This window comes from Coffea arabica, chromosome 1c (genome assembly GCF_036785885.1).
Source record: "Coffea arabica cultivar ET-39 chromosome 1c, Coffea Arabica ET-39 HiFi, whole genome shotgun sequence".
Classification (NCBI taxonomy): Eukaryota; Viridiplantae; Streptophyta; class Magnoliopsida; order Gentianales; family Rubiaceae; genus Coffea; species Coffea arabica.
Genome location: NC_092310.1, coordinates 48,411,766 through 48,437,303, shown reverse-complemented (window position 1 = coordinate 48,437,303; position 25,538 = coordinate 48,411,766). Strand labels below are relative to the sequence as shown.

Here is a 25,538-nt window from a genome sequence, read left to right as displayed (position 1 = left end):
AGGAGTGTAACATGTATAATTCCATACACAACTATAACTAAGATTGTTACAACTTATATACAGTAAGATTAAATGCCTGTGGATGATCAAATCAATGAAGCAAGCTTTCCAAGTACCTTTCAACAGCCACAGGCATTCTTCACAACAGGCATAATTGCTGGGACATCCAACTCGAATGCTGGATCAGGTCCATCAAGTCTGCTCCGAGCATTTAGCTGTTTCCTGGCTTCTTTAATTGCTGCCCTCGTTGCACAATGTACTGAGGCTGCAAGAACTAATGGCGGTTCTCCAGAGGCTACATAATGGTCAATTCCAGATTAAAAATCAAATACAGATATATCTTGCTTGCTTGTGCAGGTTCGTTCATGTGCACCAGTCAGATGATCGTTTCATGTGTCAGTTGCAAGGGTGAGAAGTTTACATCTATATTCCCATTACATTCTTTTCCTCAAAAAGTTCTAGTTCTTGATATTAACAAATAAATCATCCATTTGTATGCCTGGATTAGCAATGTGGTAGCTCCGCTTTTCTACAAAGAAGTTCAACCAAACCAGATCAGTCTAATAGCTCAAATCTGGTGGATCATACATTGAGCCACCTTCAGTTGAAAGTTGAAACTGCAAGGTATGGTTTCAGAACCAGGAGCTTTGTTGTCTAAGATTTACTTGTTCAGATGTTGAATCATTACTTAAAGAAAAGTAGATTACAGATATTCTGCAGCGCAGTGGGGTGTCCAAAGATGATATATGCAAAAAAAAAAAATTTTGTATTAGGAAAAGAACATTTACAATGATTCCTCATCCTTTTTCCTCATTTCCAGAGTTGTGATTCCAACAGATTAGCCAGCATGTGATACCGGAAAGCACCAAAGACCACAATACTTGTAAAAGTCAATTATATTACTTCTGAGTTCGGACGTAGTTGAGAAATTTGAAGAAATACCTTTAGATGATAGAACACGCTTGTCGTGATGTCCACTATTTACCACTTCAACATTCAACTGCATCGGTATGTTATCAATTGCAGGGATCTTGTATGTCCATGTGCCATCTGAAATTGCCAATCCATCTGCGTTGATATGGAACTCTTCGAGCATAAAGAATCCAACTCCTTGAACAAAAGCTCCTTCAATCTGAAAGAAGAAAACAGGACATAGTCTGTCATTCTTCATGAGCTCAGCTTGCTCAATAAATTTTAAGGTGTATTGAATCACGCTAACAAGAAATGTAATCCAAAATAATATCAAGCATTAGCAATCACAGTAGATATGGATAAGTATTAAGAAACAAGTAACTAACCTGTCCCAAATCCACTGCAGGGTTCAAGCTTTGTCCACAATCATATATAATATCTGCTTGCAAAATTTTAGTTTCTCCAGTCAGTACATTTATTTCTACCTGCAATACAAATACAAACAGCTTCATCATTTCATACCATCCATTATAAGGCCACACAGCAGACAACTACTCCATGATTTCTCCAATGTAAGAGTCCCTTGCTCAATCAAAATGGTGCACTGCTGAATATCCATCATCTAAAGTTCTATGAACAGATTATAAGATAAATTTTTTTCATGGTCCCACAGAGAAAGCTGGAGAAGACAAATTTACCTCGCCAACCGCAGCACCGTAGTTCAGGTAACGCACGAAATTGGACGTAGGCACATAGTAAGAATGTGCAGCCAAGTTTAAAGATTGAGAATATGCCTACAGTCAAAGAAGTCCCAAATGAGAAATGTGAAAAAACTCGCAACAATTTATGAAACATTAAGTGTGAACAGTAATCCTAGACAAGTTCCAGAAAGTAGCAATCCTAGACAAGTTCCAGAAAGTAGCAAAGAAGGAATTTTCCTTTCCCTTTTTGTTGTTTTAAAAGGAGGGGAAGGCCCGGAACGAAGAGGTGGGAAGGGAATGGGGAGGCTGTGAGGATTGGATCCTCATCCTAAGAAGAAAAAGAAAGCCCCTTAACTATTGGACTATGTTCGATTCTTAAGCAACGGAAGATTAAAGTAGGTCTTCAAAAACGTTGTTGATCATCTCTTGAAACATGCTAGAACAAAAGAACAAAATAGCCTGCTAAATCAATTTTTTTAAGATTAACTACAATTTCTGTCTGATATATGAAGTGTTTAATCTGTTATCATTTAACTGGAAAATACCTTTTCCAGTCTTGGTAATTCTTTACAGCTTATATTTCCAGATACTATATTGGATTTTTTTTGGCCAATGACCTGATACTAGTTCAAATATAGACCACATTGTTCAATCCCAAATTTTGAAAAAAAAAAAAAAAAAAACTTCATTTGAACTTGATTAATAAATCTAGCTATGGGTTGTGCAATCTATAGGTTTCTGAAGAAAGAATTCTGCATGAAATCAGATATTGGATGTGGACAAGAAGTTTGTTTCAGAAATGAAACACGAAAAAGCTTTGATCAGATTAACATCTAAAGTTATACCACGGAGAAGCTGGGAAGAGCATCTTACGTGAAGTATCAGAACATCCCAGTTAATAGAACCCATTTGCTCCTGCAACTTACTTTTGAGCGGGGCTAGTCGTTCAACTAAGATATTGCAGCATAATCTGATTGCCTCACAGCTTGATTCAGATTTCGTGCTTCCACCAGTATAACCCCCTTGCACTAAGCTTATGGTGTCTGCCTGTACAACTCGCACCTTTTCCGCTAGGTTCTCTGTCCCATTGCATCCAATTGAACTGAGAGCATATGCAGTTATCTGTTTTACCTTAGTCCAGAGACCCTGGCCTATTTCTATTCCTCCTACTTCTACAACAATAGATGCATCCCGAAGGATGCTAACTTTGCCAGCAGTTGGTATTACTGTCACTTCATAGACAATTGGAACCCGTGATACACCTCTTTTTCTCCATGTATTGACCCGATTAAACTGCTCTATCATTTCTTTTCTCTGGACTAAGCATGAAGATGCACCCAATTTTTCCCACATGTCAGTCAAAGTATACTCTAGTGCTTCACCTGCAGCCTCCCCATAGAACACCTTAAGGCTTTCAAATGTATGAAGATTTATTTTTCTAACAGAATCTACCTCCATAGAAAGCGCTGATGCAATTTGTTCCATTATAGCATCAGCTATATAAGATCCTTGAACCTCCCCAGGGGCTCTCATTGTAGATTTGGTAGAATGGTTTGTCTTGCAAACTTTTATGTCAAATGAGAAAGCACCCCAATTATACTTTTTAAGGGTACCAATCAAGGTAAGCGGCATGACGGGACTAATGACAGGTTGTCGAAGCCTGTGCAATAATAAAACCTGCTCAAACTAAAGTTAATTTCTGTAGATAGTGGTAAGCAGGGTCGAATCCACAGGGACTGGGTGTAATTGTTTCTTTTCAAATTCACAGAGACAAAGGGGGTGTTTTTATACCAGACGTGACAATTTAAGCAATCCAACTAAAAGTAAAATAATAAAAATAAAATAGCCAACTAGAGATTAAATAACAATTTACTAAAATCTAATGAGTGATAATTAAGAATCTAGCCAAGGAATAACTTCAGCAATGGTGCACCTAATTGATCATCGATAAGCAAAGGCAATTACAATTATTTACTAATAAATAGGTTATAACTGCCAAACAAGCGATGGCAGTCAACCCCTCCTTACTGTATCGATGATTAAGGTACGCCCATAGAATTTAATTCCCCAATTGCCTTACGTATTAGAGGAGCCCTATTCTAATCAAATAACGCACTACCAGGGTTATTTTAGATTAGCCCGCGTATTCCCCTGACACGAACCCAATCATGCCAGTCGTCACTATTTTGAGACAATTAAACAATTACGGATTTAACGTCCCAATTGACAATAGATTACCAAATTAACTAATTATCCGAATCCAAGACAATCAATTAATTAAACAATCATAAGCACTGTAACCAGGAAATATGCAAATACCAATAAATAAAAGAAAAAGATAAAATTAAATCGATCTCACAATTTTAGGTGAATCAGAGCCTTCATTGCTCATTGACTAGAATTGGAAAATTAGTTCATAATTGATGAACAAAATCCACAGGGAATAAAAGCAAAATCTGCGGCCATCGTTCTTGCTCGCGCGAATTCAACTCGGCCGAAGGAATAAGGAAAAACGAGAAACTACAGAGAGTGATTCAATCTCTCAATTGCCGTTGACATGTCAAAGGAAAAGCTACTATAAAGCTAACAAGAAAAGTCCACAAAAGCCACATTGGCTGCTGAAATCCGTGAGGCAACTACTACTAAGAAGCCCAAGAAAAGTCAAAGGAAACAATTCCTTGATATTCCTGCCATGCGCAGGAGCTCCTTGGTCAAAAGTCCAAAAGGAAAAGCAAATCTCATGCTAAGCTTCAGCTCCCTCCTGTGCGGCGGCCTCCTTCCGGAGAGGAAGAAGAAGACGAGGATCCCTACGGCGCTCCAGCCCTCCAGTAAAATAGAAGCCTCTGTCCTGCTCTCTTCTTTTGAAATTATCAAAATGGGCAAAAGTCTTCCTTTGCCAATAATACCCCTGGGATAAGCTCTGTTATTTGGGCTCTTTTCTTGTTAAATTGTCACTTGTTATCATATTTTTGTTCTACTCCCTGAAATAAATGCAAAATATCAAAAGTGAGTAGAATCTAGCAATTAATCCACAATAGGTCAAATAATAGGAAAAATTAATAATAAAATAAATGATAAAATTGCAACCTATCAATTTCCCCCACACCTAAACCATGCTTGTCCTCAAGCATGAGAACAACAAACAAACACCAATATTTGATAGTGGCTACTGCTCCATCCAACAAATTGCCAAGATATCAGGAAAAATAATAATCAAGCATCAATGGTCAAGTCCAAGAAACATCACTCCGGTTAGCTTCTAAACCACAAACTCCTCTAATTTCAGGTTAACTAATCTAAGAGAAAGGAATGACGTGCAACATTTATCAGCAAATGGTCCAACTATTAACCCAAATCTCAACATTAAATCCATAATTCGGCAAGCTGACTTTTAGTACACACTAACACAACTTTCATCTTTTTTCATGTGAGAACCCGTAATTTTTCCAATTTCTAGGTTTTATTATATTTCTAGGTTTTCTTATTTTCAATGATTTGTTTTCTGCACTTTCTGTATTCGGAAATTTTCTAGATAAATTTTATGAGTAAATATAATTTTCAGATGATTTTTCTAGTATCAAATAGATTTTTAGAAATTAAGAGCGTATACCGGACGTGGGACCCACAAGTGTGAAAAGTTCGGAAAAATTCGGCCAACTGAATTACGTTTTGGATACTGGAATTATTTTATCGGGTGTTATGAGATATTTTGAGGTTGCAAATTTGGATTGATGTGAGAGGAAACAAAGTGATAGACTTGCATTAAATTAGGTGACAAGTGTCACCATTTGATTGGGTTACCTTTAAGACTACTATTCCATGTCTTACCATTGACCAAATAAATCACAAAATTAACCAAAAATTGCACCATTTTCTCCTCTCAAGTGCCGGCCCTCTCTCTCAAAGGAAGAAAGAAAACCTCTTCAAGTTTTGGCTTCAATCTTGCTTCAATCACCAAAACCAACCATCCAACCTTGATTTTTCTTCATAAAACACCTTCAAGTAGTGGTGGTGAGTTGTTGTGTGAAATTATTTGAAAGGTTAAGGTGACCCATAGCTCTCTCTCTCTTGTTTTAAAGGTAAGTTGTGAAGAACCACCCCCCCCCCTTTAATTGATGCTTAAATCATGCTTAGTGAAAGTAGAAGATGCAAGTTTATGGATTATTTCTTGATTTGTGGTGGAAATGATGAAATTTTATTATTTTTGGGGATTTTTCTGTTTTAATATAAGCATGATTGTGTGGCTATCTAGGATGATTAGAAATGGTCTCTAATGACTCAAGGAGGTGGGAAAAGTGATTAATTGCAACCAATTTCTGTTTTGGAAGAAAATTGAAAACCTAGGGTTCTTAAGTGGAGCATTCTGTCCGAAATTTTAGGTCCTAGATAGGGGCCGAATTGGCCTTAGCTCAAAACATAAAAGTTGTAGGGAATGACATTTTAGAGGTGCCTACAAAATTTCAGGTCAATCGGAGTAGTGTAGAATGAGAAAAGTCGAAATTACTATTGCTGTTCTGGTTTTACCCGAAATTGGGATTTGCTTCTGTAATTGGTTGTTTTGGTCTGTCTTGCTTCCGAATTAGTTGTTGAGGCCTTCTGAAGAAATTTCGCCCTGTTTATTAGCTTTCATCTGGTTTTGGAATTTCTGGATTTGGACTTGTAGGGCCTGAGTTATGATATTTCCGCTAGAATGCATTTTGGTGAATCTGTTTTACGGTTTTGATGTAGTATTTTGTATTTTTGACCTGTTTGCACTCAAAACTGGGCTGAGTGACTTTCTGTGATGTTGTAGACCTGTCTTTTAGCTTCGAAATGGTGGGTCTTGGACCCTCATCCGACAATCGTAGTGCCTTTGGTGCCAAAACTGCAAAATGACGTCAAAAACTGTTTTCTTGGGTTAAAGCTTATTTCCATTTCCGGATTTTTCTGATTTCCTTTAATGCTTATATATTCTTATGGAACCTTATTTTGGTAATACTTGGCCTTGGTTTATGACTTGTAAACAAATTTTATTGTGTTTATTTGAATAGTTTTAGGGCTTGTTTTTATTCCGATCATTTCCTAGCTAACTTTTGTACTTGTACTACTTTGAGACTAGTGAACGGCTTTTGGGAAATGAGATGAATTTTGTGTGAGATGTTGGGACTGAATTGAGGAAATAATGAAGCCATGATGGCTGGAAACTAGGTAAACACAAGGGTTATGCTGCCGAAATTTTATTGGATTTACTTGTGATTTGAGCAAAGGACTTTTGGGTTGTTTGTGCCTAGGTCTTCATGTTACCTTTTCGTTTTCAAGAAAATCATGTTTTCCACCCTTGCATTAGTAATTATTTGGCGAGGCATACGACTGGTAGTCGAGCCTCATGTGCATTTTGTTTACTCGATTATGGATGTGAAACTTTCAATTGGTTTATTTTGGCTATTTTAGGGTTTCTTGGCGATTAAGGCCAATCTGAAGTAAAAACTTTTGAAGTTGAGCCGGTGAGTGTACCACTCCCCTCCATTGCTGTTTAACTTGATTTCTGCTCTGCAATCTGTTTATTTGTTCGAGACGGGGGTGTACTTTATCACACTCGTTCTCTAGTCTGTTCATATGCCAATTTACTATGCAAAATTTGAATCTGTTATCTGTGTCTGCATCTGTTCGGATTTCTATGACCTATGAGCTCAATCCTGTGGCTAAATTATTCGAGTCGGGCCGGCAAGGGCCTGGACGATTAGATAACGAACCACGGTAGTCTGTTCGGGGATTTTGGGTATTGAGACCCTTGATTCCGGGTATACTCGAGTATTACCATTTTGTTCGTTTGAGGTGAGCGGGCCCGGTAAAGGGGTGTTTGGTGGACGGAATTCGGTGATAAGAGGGGTCTACGGACGCGTTGGTTCTATATACGTTGACGGAGAGTCAACCGGTTTGGATCAAGTACTGCGCTGGAAATTTGGCTCCTGAGAGCCACCCGTATCCTTCTGATTTGAATCATTGGTTCCTTTGCTTTACATCTGACATGTGTGTCTGATTTGTTAAATGTGAAATGCCATGATTTTAATGCTATCTGTTTGGTACCTCATTGAGCGCAAGCTCACCCCTTTCTGTTCCTTTTGTTTTCCTTACAGGAAAATTTTGCCCTTTTGGTCTGGATTTGACAAATGGCTGCCAAATTGAGCTAGTTGAACATATCTTTTGTATAGCTCATGTATTAAAACCCTAAGTGTACTTTTGGGGCGTTTTCTCTTTTGATTTGGCAAACCGTGTATATGTATTAACTTTTGAAAACTTTTGTATGTCCTCTTGGATTGTAATCGCTAAAGTTCAGATGTGAATGTTTGCGTGCTCTTTCGGTTGGGTTTTGACGGGTCGGTTACTATTCATGACCGACTCCGGATTTCATTTTTTTTTATTTTGGGTTATTTTACCATTTTGACCTGTTTACGCTCGTTTGTAAGTTCCGGATCGCAATAGATAGCTCTAATCTGATCCGTAGTCCTGGCGAGAGCTGGGCAGGCGACCCGCCAAACCCTCTGGTTCGCCTTAGGGGGAGGTGGGGCCGTCACATTTCACATTTTTTTTTTTACTTTTCTCTCTCTCTTTTTTTTTGATTCTTTTTTTTTCAATAGTAACAAAAGACTTATTCGCTAGCCATTTGAGCCTTTTGACGCGAACTCCAACATTGGCCAGATGAAGGAGCCCGGTTACTCAGCTTCTATCGTCACGTGACCACGTACTCATAGCAATTACTACTTTTTGACGCGAGAATCGACACTTTTGGTGAAAATCTCCGGTTATTCGGTAGTAAATACTAGCGGAGTACAGTCAACTCTTATTCACAGCCAAATAATACCAAAAATTCAAAATAACACAAAAATCAAAAGAAAATTTGCATCAGCTAGCCTAATTTTCAAACATGGAGAACTAAAGTTAATAACCGGACCAACTCACATGAAAATGCCCACAATCATTCCCTATGCCTAGGAAAGTTAACCAAAAATTATAAGAGTAAAACAATCATTGATATTCACCAAAGAGATGTTTTTGGATCCAACCACATTAACTTGATACCCTTTTATTACTAAACTCTGGCAATAGCAGAATTAGAGACAACAATCCAACATCAAACTTTGGTGTTTATTAAAAAAAAATTAATAATAATAAATAAATGAAGTCTAGACAAATAACAAACTAGAAATAAAAGAAGGACATCTGAAAACTAAAAGCTGGCATAGCTGTCCCTCCCCCCACACCTAGATCCTACATTGTCCTCAATGGAGGAATTAAAGCAATTAAAGTGAAGAGGACAACGAAACTTCCCTCTCAAGTGGCTACGGGGTAGGCGGGGACGATGGAGGGAAATCGATGTGGTGGAAGTGCGCACCCAAGTTCTGAGACATCATAACTCAATTCAACCAGCAATTGCAAAACTCTGTCCACCCAAAATCTCAAAAAAAAATGGCTCCAGTTGGCCAGTTAATGCCTTAACTTAAAATCAGCAATTTCAACAATGACAACTTAGATATTTGACAATAATAACTCAGCCAACCCAATAGAGGTACCAAATTCAATTGAAAATATTCCCACCAGTACCACTGGTGCAAAACGTAGTCCAAAATCAATGAAATTGCTATAGCAAAGTAGAGCAGTAGTAAAGCAATAGTCCAAAGTGTTAATCTAGTCACAAGAAAGATTCTAAATCTCTAAAGAAGAGCAACAGGCGACTAGAATTCCAATGAATAGAGCAAGTAGAGGAACCGTAGGTGGGAACCCAGTCCACCGAAGTCAATAAACAAACCCAGGAAACAAATAAGTCCTCAAATGAGTCAACAAATTGCACAAATGATCAGACCAAAATCATAGACACTGTTCCTCCAAATCAGCAATATAAACCAACATCTAGAATGTCCTCAAAAACTCGATTAAAAACTACTAATGCCAACAAGGAATGCAGTTGCCGAATTAAATCAACCAAAATTTCAACAAGCACAACACTGGCCGAGATCCTCCCCAAAATATCACAGACAATTGTTAAAATTCCAGCCCACCCAAGAACTTCAACAATTCCCCCCAAAAGTTTGAACAAATGCCCCCGGCACTGTGCTAGAGCACAACCAATTTCAACGAATGTGCTAATCAAAGAGGCTAAGAGCAGGGCAACTGTCAAACACCCAATAACCCAAAACAATTGAACTCAAATCCACAAAAAACACAATAAATATTCCCAAGAAATTGGCCGACCCGAAATAGCAAGTTAGAATATAGACCGTAGTAACACAGGCATAATCCCTGCACTATCAATTAGATAGGCAACAACAGCAAATGAACAAATCCGGAGTAAAGTAACACAGCCGCTAATGATACCAATCAACACCAAAAATTGGGGATCGAGGTTGAAATACCTCTACCGGCTACCAAATAAAGAACTGGGGTGGTAGTGGCTGGCGTGAGAGTGCGAGAGATTGGGGCTGCGAGACGCGGGAGAGAGAGTGAGAGATGTGGAGAACGGCGCAACCATGGCGCCGCGGGCTGACTTCGGGCGAGAGGAGGAGCTGGGAGCGCGGCTGCTGGCAGCGCTGTTGGCGGTGCTTCCGACAGAAAGGGAGAGGTGCGTAAGCGGCCGTCAGTCGCGAGGGTTGGTGAAAGAGGCGCGGCACTGAAGGCGGAGAGCTCAGGCTGCTGGGCTGTGGCGTGCGAGCTAGGCGAGCAGAGAGGGGCGGAGGTGGCGACGCAGTGGAGCTCAGAGGAGCTGGAGGGAGGCACGGCTGCCTGGCTGTACGGCGGTGGAGCTTCGTGCGCAGGGCAGCTGGGTTGCGTGAGGAAGGAGCTGCGTGTGGAAGGAAGATGGGCAGCGGCGGCGGCGATGGAGCTTTAGCAGCGGCGGTGGCGATGGAGCTTCAGCAGCGGCGGGTGGCGAGGTGCGAAGTGGATGGCTGGCTGGTCCTTCGCGCGAGACGCGAGGTGGTGGCGTGAGTGAGGTGGGCGGCGCGAGTGGGCGGCGGGCAAAAGGGATTCGGACAACAGAGAGAGAGCAGGGGAGAAGGAAGAAAGAAGAAAGAAAGAAAAAGAAAGAAAAGAAGGAAAAAGAAAAAAGAAAAAGAAATTTTTATTTTTTTTTTTAGGCTCCATTTGAGCTATGGTGAGAAATATTTTTTTCTTTTTCTTTTTTTTTTTTGGTTTTTTTTTCTACGGAAATCAATTTTTTTTTTAATTTTTTTTTTGAATTTTGGAAACTAAAGCTACGGTGATAAGAAATTTTTTTTTTTTTTTTTTTAGAATCCTTATCTTTCCTGCGAACGTGACGCGGGCACGTCATGAGAGCAAGAGAGCTCTTTGACCGTGAGCTTTTCCTGCAACATGACGGAGGCGCGCCGAGTCAGATAGACACCTACAACTCACCAAAAACGAAAATTTCAAACCCAAAACCAATCAAACTCAAGGAAAACATATTTAAACTATCACACGAAATCAAAACAAACAATTAAAAGAAATAATTGGGTTGCCTCCCAATGAGCGCCTTTCTTTAATGTCTTTGGCTAGACATTATCACGTTTGCTTAGGGAGGATAAAATCTTGTGACTCGTTTTAATGCTTCATCCACTATATAGTCCTGATATCCCTCATAAATAGAGTAATCCTTGGGCATACGAGTTACGGGCTTCCATGGACTAGTAAATGGCGCCAAACAAGTCAACGATAAGTTGAATTCTCCGTTCACTCCTCCCTCACTTGCAGTTATTGGTTCAAGATATCTTGCCATCGCCACTCTTAATTTATTCCTGTCATGAAATTCAAAATTGTCTGGTATAATAAAGTCAATTTCGTTAACAGGAATTGAAGAGTAAGAGTCGGGAGAATATTGATGAAGGAGTGGAGGAGATGTCACCGCATTTGGAGATTGTTCACTGGATTCTTTCACTTGAATGGGTTGCGGTTGGGGTTCCATTTCTTCCTTTTCGGATTCTTTTTCAACTGCATCTGTAGATTTCTCATTTTGACACTCTTGCATCTCCTCATCACTAGTCAAGCAAATTGCACTCTCATTTTCTTCTAGATCAACAATGGTTTTCGAGGGCAATTCTTCCATTTGAGAAGCCAATCGATTCATTCTGGATGTCAATAGACATAGTTGATCTGCCAGATAACTCATTGCATCCTTCATCATCTCATTCCTCATTGTGTCTCCTGTTGGAATCGGTATGTATTAATAAATAATTCACCCAATTCCTGAAAAGACATACCTGACATGGACGATGGTTGTTGAGACTCTTGCTGTTGGAAATCCATTGGCCCGGTCGCATAATCAAAATTTAAATTATCCCACCATCCTTGATCATACCCGTTTGAATAAGGGTCATACTGCGTTTGATATTGGGGTGAAAAATCTCCAAAAGTATCAATTGGAGCACTTAAATAATCTTGAAATGCGGGGCATGTGTCAGTTGAATAACCTGAGTCAAAATAAGTTCCACAATTTGCAACAGCCCATTGATCATTAGGAAAAACATGAGTCTCATAACCCCAATCAGGAATAAAGTCCAGTCTATCATCAAAATATGAAATTTTAGCAGCCATAAAAAAAATAAGAGAAAAATAAATTAAAAAAATTGAAAATAAGATAAACTCAAAAAGAAACAAATTAATCTGGCACCAGTCCCCGGCAACGGCGCAAAAAATTGACGGGTTGTCGAAACCTGTGCAATAATAAAACCTGTTCAAACTAAAGTTATTTCTGTAGATAGTGGTAAGCAGGGTCGAATCCACAGGGATTGGGTGTAATTGTTTCTTTTCAAATTCACAGAGACAAAGGGGGTGTTTTTATACCAAAGGTGACAATTTAAGCAATCCAACTAAAAGTAAAATAATAAAAATAAAATAGCCAACTAGAGATTAAATAACAATTTACTAAAATCTAATGAGTGATAATTAAGAATCTAGCCAAGGAACAACTTCAGCAATGGTGCACCTAATTGATCATTAATAAGCAAAGGCAATTCCAATTATTTACTAATAAATAGGTTATAACTGCCAAACAAGCGATGGCAGTCAACCCCTCCTTACTGTGTCGATGATTAAGGTACGCCCGTTAATCACTGCTCTAATTGAGAAATAATCCTAGGTACGCCCATAGAATTTAATTCCCCAATTGCCTTACGTATTAGAGGAGCCCTATTCTAATCAAATAACGCACTACCAGGGTTATTTTAGATTAGCCCGCGTATTCCCCTGACACGAACCCAATCATGCCAGTCGTCACTATTTTGAGACAATTAAACAATTACGGATTTAACGTCCCAATTGACAATAGATTACCAAATTAACTAATTATCCGGATCCAAGACAATCAATTAATTAAACAATCATAAGCACTGTAACCAGGAAATATGCGAATACCAATAAATAAAAGAAAAAGATAAAATTAAATCGATCTCACAATTTTAGGCGAATCAGAGCCTTCGTTGCTCCTTGACTAGAATTGGAAAATTAGTTCATAATTGATGAACAAAATCCACAGGGAATAAAAGCAAAATCTGCGGCCATCATTCTTGCTCGCGCGAATTCAACTCGGCCGAAGGAATAAGGAAAAACGAGAAACTACGGAGAGTGATTCAATCTCTCAATTGCCGTTGACATGTCAAAGGAAAAGCTACTATAAAGCTAACAAGAAAAGTCAACAAAAGCCACATTGGCTGCTGAAATCCGTGAGGCAACTACTACTAAGAAGCCCAAGAAAAGTCAAAGGAAACAATTCCTTGATATTCCTGCCATGCGCAGGAGCTCCTTGGTCAAAAGTCCAAAAGGAAAAGCAAATCTCATGCTAAGCTTCAGCTCCCTCCTGTGCGGCGGCCTCCTTCCGGAGAGGAAGAAGAAGACGAGGATCCCTGCGGCGCTCCAGCCCTCCAGTAAAATAGAAGCCTCTGCCCTGCTCTCTTCTTTTGAAATTACCAAAATGGGCAAAAGTCTTCCTTTGCCAATAATACCCCTGGGATAAGCTCTGTTATTTGGGCTCTTTTCTTGTTAAATTGTCACTTGTTATCATATTTTTGTTCTACTCCCTGAAATAAATGCAAAATATCAAAAGTGAGTAGAATCTAGCAATTAATCCACAATAGGTCAGATAATAGGGAAAATTAATAATAAAATAAATGATAAAATTGCAACCTATCAACTAACTTCTGCAGATAACCCAGCATTAATCAGTATGTCAAGGTGCAAAGCTGTGACCTTTCCATTTGATTTGAATCCGACATTGTAAGTTATTTCATGGGATGTCTTCCACCAATCATTATCATGTCAGTCTTCCTATTGAGATATGTCCTGACAGGGCGGCGTAATTTATGTGCTACAAGTGCACATGCTGTAGCATCCTGAAAGACACAGTTGTAAGCTTTTGTACCAATACAAGTAGGACTAGGAAAGCATAAGAAACCATAATTTAAACAAGGCCTAACAAACAATCACGAAATATTGTTGTCTGAGCGTTTATATGCATATGCACATTTATCTGCAGCACACTATTGTGACACACACACACAGGCAAAATTGTTAGAATATGATTGTGTTTCAGGATAAAGCTCTTTTCTTCACAATATTATGAATGCTAAAAATATGCTATGGAACTGACTAAACTGTCACCCAAAAAAAAAAGGCTATTATACAACTCTTGCAAATGTTAAATCCAAATTCAAGAAGTGCACATATTCTTTATTCCATCACAGTCCTGATATCAATTCCTTGTGATGTTCCACCAGAACTAAAAGATGAACTAATTTAGTTTGCTAATCTAATAAGTTATAAGATGATTGCTAGGCGTCACTTTGCAGCAGCAACTGGAGGAACTGCTGGCAAGTTGTTGATGATGGAGGAAAAGACTTAATTGTGGAAAAGCTACAATCAGGACTGTTGAATTGTCAAGCATTGCGGCTTGACTTGTGTGGCAAACATTTCCATCCCACATCGATGGTAGCCAAGGAAAGCCTTCCGTTGTTTTCTTATATATAGGGAAGCGTATGAAGGTTTAAGGTGCACCACTCAAGAGAGTTATATGGGCTATTAGCTTCTTGAGTCATCTAGCCCATTTAGTCAAATATTTTAGGCTCTCTTGTATTGTGTTTAGGAATATTTCCTAAACCTTTTATAAGTGCCTTTTGGTCTAGGAACCACTTTCCTACGACTTTTGTATTTCTTCTTCATAGTAGAAATATTGCTCCTCCCTCGCCCGTGGACGTAGGTCAATTTGACCGAACCACGTAAATCTTCTGTGTCTTTTATTTGCTTTGTTATCCGTCTTTATATGGTCGATTTTACCGCCTAATTATTATATGGTTGGTATCTACCGCCTATCTATTATATGGTCGGTTATACCGCCTACTTTGTTCTAACTTGAATTTGTCTATTTCCTGGCCCGGTCCTAACAAACTGGTATCAGAGTTGGTTGATATATTTTGCAGGACAGGTTCATCTCGTGGGGCCCGTTCATCTGGTGGGGTCCGTCCATTCTGTGGGGCTCACTCATCTTGTGGGATCCATTTATTCGTGGGGCCCGCTCACCTTGTGGGGCCCGTTCATCCGTGGGGCCCGCTCATCTTGTGGGGCCCGTTCATCTCCGTGGGGCCCGCTTATCTCGTGGGGCCCACTTACCTTATGGGACCCACTCACGAGATTTGCATATTTGTTTCGCCAGTTTTTTGAGACAAACTTAGGATTACAGATTTTGTGACAACAATGACGATAACAAAGACGGTTGTCGAGAAATTCGACAGAAATGTCAACTTCAGCATGTGGCAGCTCAAGATGGAGGCCATTCTTGTTCAAGATGGAGTTGATCTAGCGATTCATGGAATCGAGAACAAACCAGAAGATGTAAAGGATGCGGATTTCGCTGATATGGATAAGAAGGCTAGATCCAGCATAATTTTGAATCTCTCCGATGAGGTATTGCGTGAGGTAGCAACGGAGATTTCGGCCAAGGCTATATGGGATAAATTGAAAGCTTTGTATATGAAGAAGACAGTCGAGAATCGGCTATATTTGAAGCAGAGTTTGTATATGCTTCGGATGTCTGAAGGTACATCTATACTTTCCCATCTTGATAAATTTGATTCCATTATTATGGATTTGGAGAATATAAATTCGAAAATTGATGATGAACATCAGACCTTATTACTTTTGTGTTTCCTTCCCCAGTCCTTTAATTATTTTCGTGACACTATGATTTATGGAAAGGAAACAATTTCATATCGGGAAATTAAATCTGCACTAAAATCTAAAGAGCAGATAGATAGAGATATTACTGGGGAAACTAGTGGGAGTCAAGCTGATGGCTTGTTTGTTCGGGGTAGATCTGAAAGGAGAAACACAGAAAATAGAAGTAGATCCAAGTCCAGACATAAAAATGTGGTGTGCAACTATTGTAAAAAGAAGGGCCATATTATCTCTGATTGCTTTAAATTGAAAAATAAAGAAAAGCAAAAGGAGAAAAGGAGTGAAACCACCGAGGCTAGTATTGCTGTTGATGAGAATGATGGAACTATTTTCTGTGCAACAGAAAATAATTTTAGGTCTAACAATGAGTGAATTTTAGATTGGGGTTGTTCATATCATATGTGTCCCAACAGGGACTGGTTTTCAACATATGAACCAACTGAAAGTGGAGTTGTCTTAATAGGCAACAACGCTGTTTGTAAAGTTGTTAGCAAAGGTACAATCCAGATTAAAATGTACGATGGTATTGTGAGAACGCTCACAAATGTTAGACATGTTCCAGATTTGAAGAAAAATCTCATCTCTTTGGGCACTCTTGAGTCTATCGGGTGCAGGTATTCAGGTGGAGATGGAGTTCTCAAAATCACTCGAGGAGCTCTTGTTGTTATGAAGGCACACAGATCTGGTACTTTATATATTTTGCAGGGATCTACTGTGACAGGTGCTGTTGCTGTTTCAACATCATCTTTATCATATACAGACATCACCAAATTATGGCATATGCGTTTGGGGCACATGAGCGGAAAAGGTTTGGACATACTAAGCAAAAGAGGACTTCTGTGTGGACAAAGTACCGGTCCATTGGAATTCTGTGAACATTGTATTTTTGGGAAGCAGAAAAGAGTCAGCTTCAGTTCACCAGCAATTCACAAGACAAAAGGTACTCTTGATTACATTCATTCAGATCTATGGGGTCCTTCTCGTGCTCCTTCTAAAGGTGGTGCCAGGTACATGTTGACTTTCTTTGATGATTATTCAAGGAAAGTTTGGGTCTATTTTCTTAAACATAAAAATGATGTTTTCCAAACTTTCAAACAGTGAAAAGTTTTGATTGAGAAACAAACAGGAAAACATGTTAAGCGGTTAAGAACGGATAATGGCATGGAATTTTGTGAAGGTGAATTTAATGAATTTAAGCGGTTAAGAATGATGAATTTAATGAATTTTGTGAAGTTTTGTAAAAGTTGTTCTTGACCCAGAAAAATTACCTTGAGAAGGTCTTGGAGCGTTTTGGTCAAGGTAATTTTTCTGGGTCAAGAACAACTTTTCTACTCCTCGATCTCGCTTAATATCCATGCCAAAAATTTTCTTAGCTGCTCCCAAATCTTTCATTTCAAATTCACTATTTAACTGCAGTTTCAAGGTGTGAATTTCTGACAAATTCTTGGCAGCAATGAGCATGTCATCAACATAAAGCAACAAATAAATGAAAGAACCATCATTTAACTTTCGGAAGTAAACACAACTATCATACATGCTCCTCAAATAACCATGACCCAACATAAAGGAATCAAACCTCTTATACCATTGTCTTGGAGACTGCTTCAATCCATATAAGGATTTCTTTAATAAGCAAACATGGTCTTCCTTACCTTCAATTTCAAAACCCTGGGGTTGTCTCATATAAATTTGTTCTTTAAGTTCGCCATGTAAGAAAGCTGTCTTAACGTCGAGCTGTTCTAACTCCAAATTATACATGGCAACTAAAGCAAGCAAAACACGAATAGAGCTATGTTTAACAACAGGTGAGAATATATCATTAAAATCAACACCTTGTACCTGACTATAGCCCTTTGCAACCAATCGTGCTTTATATCTTGCATCTTCAACCCCTGGAATACCTTCCTTTTTCTTGAAGACCCACTTGCAACCAACAATTTTCTTAGCTGACGGCGGCTTTACAAGAACCCAAGTTTCATTCTGATGAAGAGATTCAATTTCTTCATTCATCGCAATCAACCACTTTACAGAATCATCACAAGAAACTGCTTCTGAATAGGTGGAAGGCTCACCAGCTGCATCAGTTTCTTCTGCAACAGACAAAGCATATGCAACTAAATTTGCATATCTTTGTGGTGGTCGAATGTCTCTCCTTTGTCTATCTCTGACTATGGAATACTCCTCTTCTTCTGAACTATCTTCAATAGTAGATTCAAGTGCATCTACTGGCACTTGCTGAATAGAAGATTTGGATTGAGAAGGACCAGAACTGCCAATATCAAGCTCCACCTGCTTCTGTGTACTATCAGTAGTACAAGGACTAGAAGACTCATTCTTGGAAGATAACATAGACAATTCATCAAAAGTAACATCTCTACTGATTACAAATTTTGGAGATTTGGGATCAGGACACCATAATCTGTATCCTTTCACCCCAGAAGCATATCCAAGAAAAATGCACTTTTTAGCCCTAGACTCCAATTTTCCATCATTCACGTGCATGTATGCTGGACACCCAAAAACTTTTAAATTGGAGTAATCAGCAGGAGTACCTGACCAAACTTCCTCAGGAGTTTTGAAATCAAGAGATGCAGAAGGAGAACGGTTGACAATATAACAGGCCATATTGATCGCCTCTGCCCAAAAGTCGTTTGTCAATCCTACATTGGAGATCATACATCTTGCTCTCTCCAAAAGCGTTCTGTTCATACGTTCGGCCACACCATTTTGTTGAGGCGTCATTCTGACGGTGTGATGTCGAACAATTCCTTCATTTTTGCAAAATTCATTAAATTCACCTTCACAAAATTCCATGCCATTATCCGTTCTTAACCGCTTAACATGTTTTCCTGTTTGTTTCTCAATCAAAACTTTTCACTGTTTGAAAGTTTGGAAAACATCATTTTTATGTTTAAGAAAATAGACCCAAACTTTCCTTGAATAATCATCAAAGAAAGTCAACATGTACCTGGCACCACCTTTAGAAGGAGCACGAGAAGGACCCCATAGATCTGAATGAATGTAATCAAGAGTACCTTTTGTCTTGTGAATTGCTGGTGAACTGAAGCTGACTCTTTTCTGCTTCCCAAAAATACAATGTTCACAGAATTCCAATGGACCGGTACTTTGTCCACACAGAAGTCCTCTTTTGCTTAGTATGTCCAAACCTTTTCCGCTCATGTGCCCCAAACGCATATGCCATAATTTGGTGATGTCTGTATATGATAAAGATGATGTTGAAACAGCAACAGCACCTGTCACAGTAGATCCCTGCAAAATATATAAAGTACCAGATCTGTGTGCCTTCATAACAACAAGAGCTCCTCGAGTGATTTTGAGAACTCCATCTCCACCTGAATACCTGCACCCGATAGACTCAAGAGTGCCCAAAGAGATGAGATTTTTCTTCAAATCTGGAACATGTCTAACATTTGTGAGCGTTCTCACAATACCATCGTACATTTTAATCTGGATTGTACCTTTGCTAACAACTTTACAAACAGCGTTGTTGCCTATTAAGACAACTCCACTTTCAGTTGGTTCATATGTTGAAAACCAGTCCCTGTTGGGACACATATGATATGAACAACCCCAATCTAAAATTCACTCATTGTTAGACCTAAAATTATTTTCTGTTGCACAGAAAATAGTTCCATCATTCTCATCAACAGCAATACTAGCCTCGGTGGTTTCACTCCTTTTCTCCTTTTGCTTTTCTTTATTTTTCAATTTAAAGCAATCAGAGATAATATGACCCTTCTTTTTACAATAGTTGCACACCACATTTTTATGTCTGGACTTGGATCTACTTCTATTTTCTGTGTTTCTCCTTTCAGATCTACCCCGAACAAACAAGCCATCAGCTTGACTCCCACTAGTTTCCCCAGTAATATCCCTATCTATCTGCTCTTTAGATTTTAGTGCAGATTTAATTTTTCGATATGAAATTGTTTCCTTTCCATAAATCATAGTGTCACGAAAATACTTAAAGGACTGGGGAAGGGAACACAAAAGTAATAGGGCCTGATCTTCATCATCAATTTTCGAATCTATATTCTCCAAATCCATAATAATGGAATCAAATTTATCAAGATGGGAGAGTATAGATGTACCTTCAGACATCCGAAGCATATACAAACTCTGCTTCAAATATAGCCGATTCTCGACTGTCTTCTTCATATACAAAGCTTTCAATTTATCCCACATAGCCTTGGCTGAAATCTCCGTTGCTACCTCACGCAATACCTCATCGGAGAGATTCAAAATTATGCTGGATCTAGCTTTCTTATCCATATCAGCGAAATCCGCATCCTTTACATCTTCTGGTTTGTTCTCGATTCCATGAATCGCTAGATCAACTCCATCTTGAACAAGAATGGCCTCAATCTTGAGCTGCCACATGCCGAAGTTGACATTTCTGTCGAATTTCTCGACAACCGTCTTTGTTATCATCATTGTTGTCACAAAATCTGTAATCTGAAATTTGTCTTAAAAAAACTGGCGAAACAAATATGCAAGTCTCGTGAGTGGGGCCCACTATGCAAGTCTCGTGAGTGGGTCCCACAAGGTGAGTGGGCCCACGAGATAAGCGGGCCCCACGGAGATGAACGGGCCCCACAAGATGAGCGAGCCTCACGGATGAACGGACCCCACAAGGTGAGCGGGCCCCATGAATAAATGGATCCCACAAGATGAGTGGGCCCCACAGGATGGACGGACCCCACCAGATGAACGGGCCCCACGAGATGAACCTGTCTTGCAAAATATATCAAGCAGCTCTGATACCAGTTTGTTAGGACCGGGCCAGGAAATAGACAAACTCAAGTTAGAACAAAGTAGGCGGTATAACCGACCATATAATAGATAGGCGGTAGATACCAGCCATATAATAATTAGGCGGTAAAACCGACCATATAAAGACAGATAACAAAGTAAATAAAAGACACAGAAGATTTACGTGATTCGGTCAAATTGACCTACGTCCACGGGCGAGGGAGGAGCAATATTTCTACTATGAAGAAGAAATACAAAAGCCGTAGGAAAGTGGTTCCTAGGCCAAAAGGCACTTATAAAAGGTTTAGGAAATATTCCTAAACACAATACAAGAAAGCCTAAAATATTTGACTAAATGGGCTAGATGACTCAAGAATCTAATAGCCCATATAACTCTCTTGAGTGGTGCACCTTAAACCTTCATACGCTTCCCTATTTATAAGAAAACAACGGAAGGCTTTCCTTGGCTGCCATCGATGTGGGATGGAAATGTTTGCCACACAAGTCAAGCCGCAATGCTTGACAATTCAACAGGACAACATCAATGCATGCAGAAGCTTCTTTCAGCAAGAATCATCTTTGTTTTCCCTGTAAAAATTTTTACCTTATCTGACATAGACCAGGCCACTTTGAATGGCAGCAAAATAACTCAAAGATAAGGCATATGCTATGAAAACATTAAGAAAAAACTTAATCTGCATGTTAATGATACTCACAGGCATTGATCTCATTAACTTGCCCCCAAAGGCTCCCCCAACCCTTCTTGTAACTACACGGACATTATGATCGGGAATGCCAAGGCATTTTCCGATTGTATGGTGCATATGCTCTGCGGACTGAGTTGAACTATAAACTAATATGCAATTGTCTTCATCTGGCACAGCTAGTGCGGTTTGTGTCTCCATATAAAAATAGTATTGAGACCCAAGTTTGACCTGTAAAACAAATAAGCAGATAAACTTGGAACTGAGCATGGCTTTTCAGTATTCTTGAGAATATGAAGAACACTTCAGAAAAATGTGGCAAAACAATTGAGATGAGAAACTACTACTACCTCAGCAGAAAGAATCTGATGATCAGCCTCAGCCATTCCTTTGGAGAAATTACCAACCTGTGTTGGATACAAGAAAGAAGGGACCTCAAAAAAACTTGACCTCTCCACGGCTTCTTCAACAGTTAAAATTGGTGGATCCAAATTTTCAGTGTCATACTCGACCAGAGCTGATTTTGCTGCAAGATCGGCAGACTTTTGCGTTTCTGCTACCTATAAATGTTTATTCCAATTAAAGACATAAACAGGATATGGCATCGTACTTGAGGAGTATCTGCGATTAAAGGAGAGGATCTGGAAGCATAAAATTACCACAAATGCAATTGGCTCTCCGGCACACCTGGTAAGTTCATCAGCAAATAAAGGTTCAAAACCAAGCGTTGTCATGGATCCTACATTTTCCCCGCCTTCTGGAATATCTTTATAAGATATGAGAGCAGCAACTCCACTTTGTAGATTGTTTGATTCCAATTCCACACCTTTTACCTTCGCTAAAGGTTTTGTACTGTAAATAAATGCTCCATACAGACAATTTGGAGGTGATGGAATGTCATCAACATACACAGCTTCTCCTGTGGAATTGATCTTGATACATTCAAATGTGGGGAAAGATGAAGATCATGATGGGAAAGTGAAATTAAGAGAATAGTACAAGGTCCAAGTGGAAAAAACTGGTGGAATTGAGATTTTTAAAAACCAATCTTGCAACAGCTTTGACACGAGACTACCGCCTCCGTAACACCCCATCCCCCCAAAACCAAAAAATAAAGGAATCAAACAAGTATGAAACTGAAAATGAGGTTTCTCTAAGCCACAGGAAAATTTACCAAGGACAAGTTGAATACATACTTGCAAGTTCAATGCCAGTGGAATTAAAAACATCGATCCAAAATTTTGGTCTGAAGGCCAAAAAACAAAGTGAAGACGATAAGTATACATAATTTGCATGGAAGTAATGGAATTGATAAGGTATTCTTTAAAAATGTCCACCAATTCTAATATTATGGAGACAATTGCCTAAGGTAAATTTTGGTAATGTTTCACTAAAGAAGAACTAGTAAGACATTTGGAGTAATGTGGAATTTAAAGTTTCACAAGTTTATAACATAAAAATGTTACGATAATTTGATGCATGTTTGGAGATGAGCTAAGCCAGGTTTTCAAATGAGTTTTGAGAAGTAGGCCTGTAAGAGGCCATTAACTGTAGCGACTTGAGTCTGTAAAACAACTAGAACTAAAGCAATCAGAGATTGTGGCGAATTATGTCTAAGAAAAATTATCCCAACAAAATTGAGAAACAAATAAACCTGAAGCTTGGAGGGCAGCACCAGACTTTGTCATTGGTTCTCCTACTGGATAGTATTCCTTACTTGATTTCACCTCCTGCTTAGCAGAGGACAACAATTTTGGACTAGCCCATTGACGCAGAGAATTATTTTTATGGTTTTCAGAAGAATCCTCCAGTGAATTGCCAGTAAATCCATTGGACACACCACCAAAAATAGCAGAACCTACATTGACAAATGGAAAAAGAAACTGGAAAAGAAAACTAACAGCCAAGCTCGTCCTGTAAGCAGCATGTGAAGTGCCAGCTTCAGGTATTACGGCTACTTTAACTAATTTTACTGCTTCATATAGAACACTAGCAGTTAGTATCTTCCCTGAAAGGTATTCCTCAACCTTTCTTGCTCGTGTTGCATGTTTAGTCCCATAAACACCAAAAGCCAATTGGATATCATTTACTATAAGTCCATTTACTTGAGGTAACACATCAGCCAGGAATGCAGCATTCAAATAAGGCAAAGCATTTCCCAGGGGTCGTGGTGCAGCACGGTAGGTCTCAAAAATCAACTTGGAACTAGATTCGTTGCTGTTACCACTTCCTTTTGGCTTTAAAGAAGGAATATGGACACTGAGCAGCACACTTCTCGAGTCCATAGGTGGTCTTGCCAAAAATTCTTCCAATGTAAGGCTTTCAAGCTTGTGGCCGGTTGTTATGCTAACAACAGAACCTACAGCAAGAAGTATAGTAGCTATATCTGAAGGAAAACTTTTCCTTTGTGCCATTACTAAATTCCCACCAATACTGGCGGAATTTCAAATGAACCCTGAAGCAATTTTTTCCATATGGCCAGCCAGTTTTTCAAGGACCTGCTTTCTATCAGAGGAATAATTTACGTTACCTTCCTCCTTCAGACATGATATAACTTTGGAGATTGTCATAGCAGCCCCAATTTCAATTCCCTGGTGGTTTTTTCTTATCGTTGAAAGCTCAGGTACATATTTGAGATCAATGTATCTATCGTAGTTATCTAGTTCCTTATAGTAACCCATCCCAGTGTTACCAACTACTAGCCTAGTCCGCATATCATCCTCAATCATGTTAGAGTCCAAAAAGCTTTTAAGCTCCTCAAGAGTAGTAGGACTATACCAGGACTTGCTTTCTAAGTGCAAGATCTTTGCTGACTTTAACCTGAGTCTCAAAAATTCTGGAAATCTACTGAACCTACCATCGGGAGTATACAAAGGCAATCTCCTTAATTTAACTTCCTTTGGCTCTCCTTTTCTCCAAAAGGAATTCAGTCCCAAATCCTCCAAATCAACATCAGCAGCAAAACTTTTGCAGGCATCAGCAATGGGTCGATATCCAGTACAGCGACAGAGATTTCCAGCTATGGCCTTTTCAGCCTCAACAACAGTCAGCTTGGAAAATCCTGGTGGAGGTTCTGGCCTGTTTGCTTTTTCAGCTTGCGTAAGTGCTGCAAAAAATGACATACACATTCCAGGTGTGCAATATCCACATTGAGAAGCATGGAATCCAGCAAATCGTTGATGAATTGGATGGAAACCATCTTTACTATTTCCAAGTCCATCGCTGGTAGTAATTGAGCAACCATTCACACTGCAAAGAAGTGTTAGGCATGAGCTCACAGAGAAATCTTCGACTTGATCAAGCACAGGGTTATATTTAGAGAGCATAACAACACAAGCACCACAGCCACCTGTGCCATTAAAAAAAATGAACAGGCTATCAGTTTGATGAACAGCTTTAACAAGTAATGCATGTGCCCACATTAGCAATCTTTAACACAATAGTCAAGTGAAGCAACTAGAAACTAAGTCAAATTCTGTTGAATATATCTATCTAGGTGAAAAGCTGAACATGTCAAGCTGCTACTAATTCTGTAGCAGAAAATGAGCAATAAATTATGTCAAAATATTTTAAAGCAAATGTGCTAAAGCTGTGTAAACAGTTGAAAGTCAGCGATAAGATAGCAAAGTTCTCCTGGATTCTGTCTTTTCAGATTCAGTGCAATGACTATGCATACAAATCCAGAGTACTTTTCGTTGTTGAATATCTCCTGCATTGAACGTCATATGAAGGCAATTCTACTTTACTCACTAAAAACTTACATTGAAGTAAGACAATTATATCAGAGGACCAGAATTTGAAGTACTTCATGTGAAACAATGCACCAAAAATGAATTATGTAATTCCATGAGAGTGAAGATCATATCCAGTGAATTAGAATTGGTATGTCTAGAATCTTTGAACTTAACAAAGTAAAGCAGCTGATGCAACCAAGACTTTCTGAAGTTAAAGATGCTGTAAAGCCGATAACTTGAATCTGAACCATAATTTAGAGTCAGAATATCGTAACATTTGCCTTTGATAACATGTTGAATGAAAGACAATAATCTATCTATCTATCTGTTACGCTATAAAAGGTATGGTGAGTCTTTGTGAATGGCGGTTAACGGTGTGAGCAAGGGTTGATGTTAGTTTTTTGTGTTATCCTCCTCACCAATAAATCGAATAAATTGCATTGCATATCCTTTATAATTAATATGAATTATGCTAATAGATACAAAAATGAAGCATTCCCTTATGGTGAAATAAACAAAAA

At 39.0% G+C, this 25,538-nt stretch overlaps 1 pseudogene; it reads right to left on the bottom strand.

Moving 5' to 3' along the window:
* LOC113725370 (abscisic-aldehyde oxidase-like) lies at positions 1–24,576 on the bottom strand (annotated as a pseudogene).
* Positions 24,577–25,538: the final 962 nt, after the last annotated feature.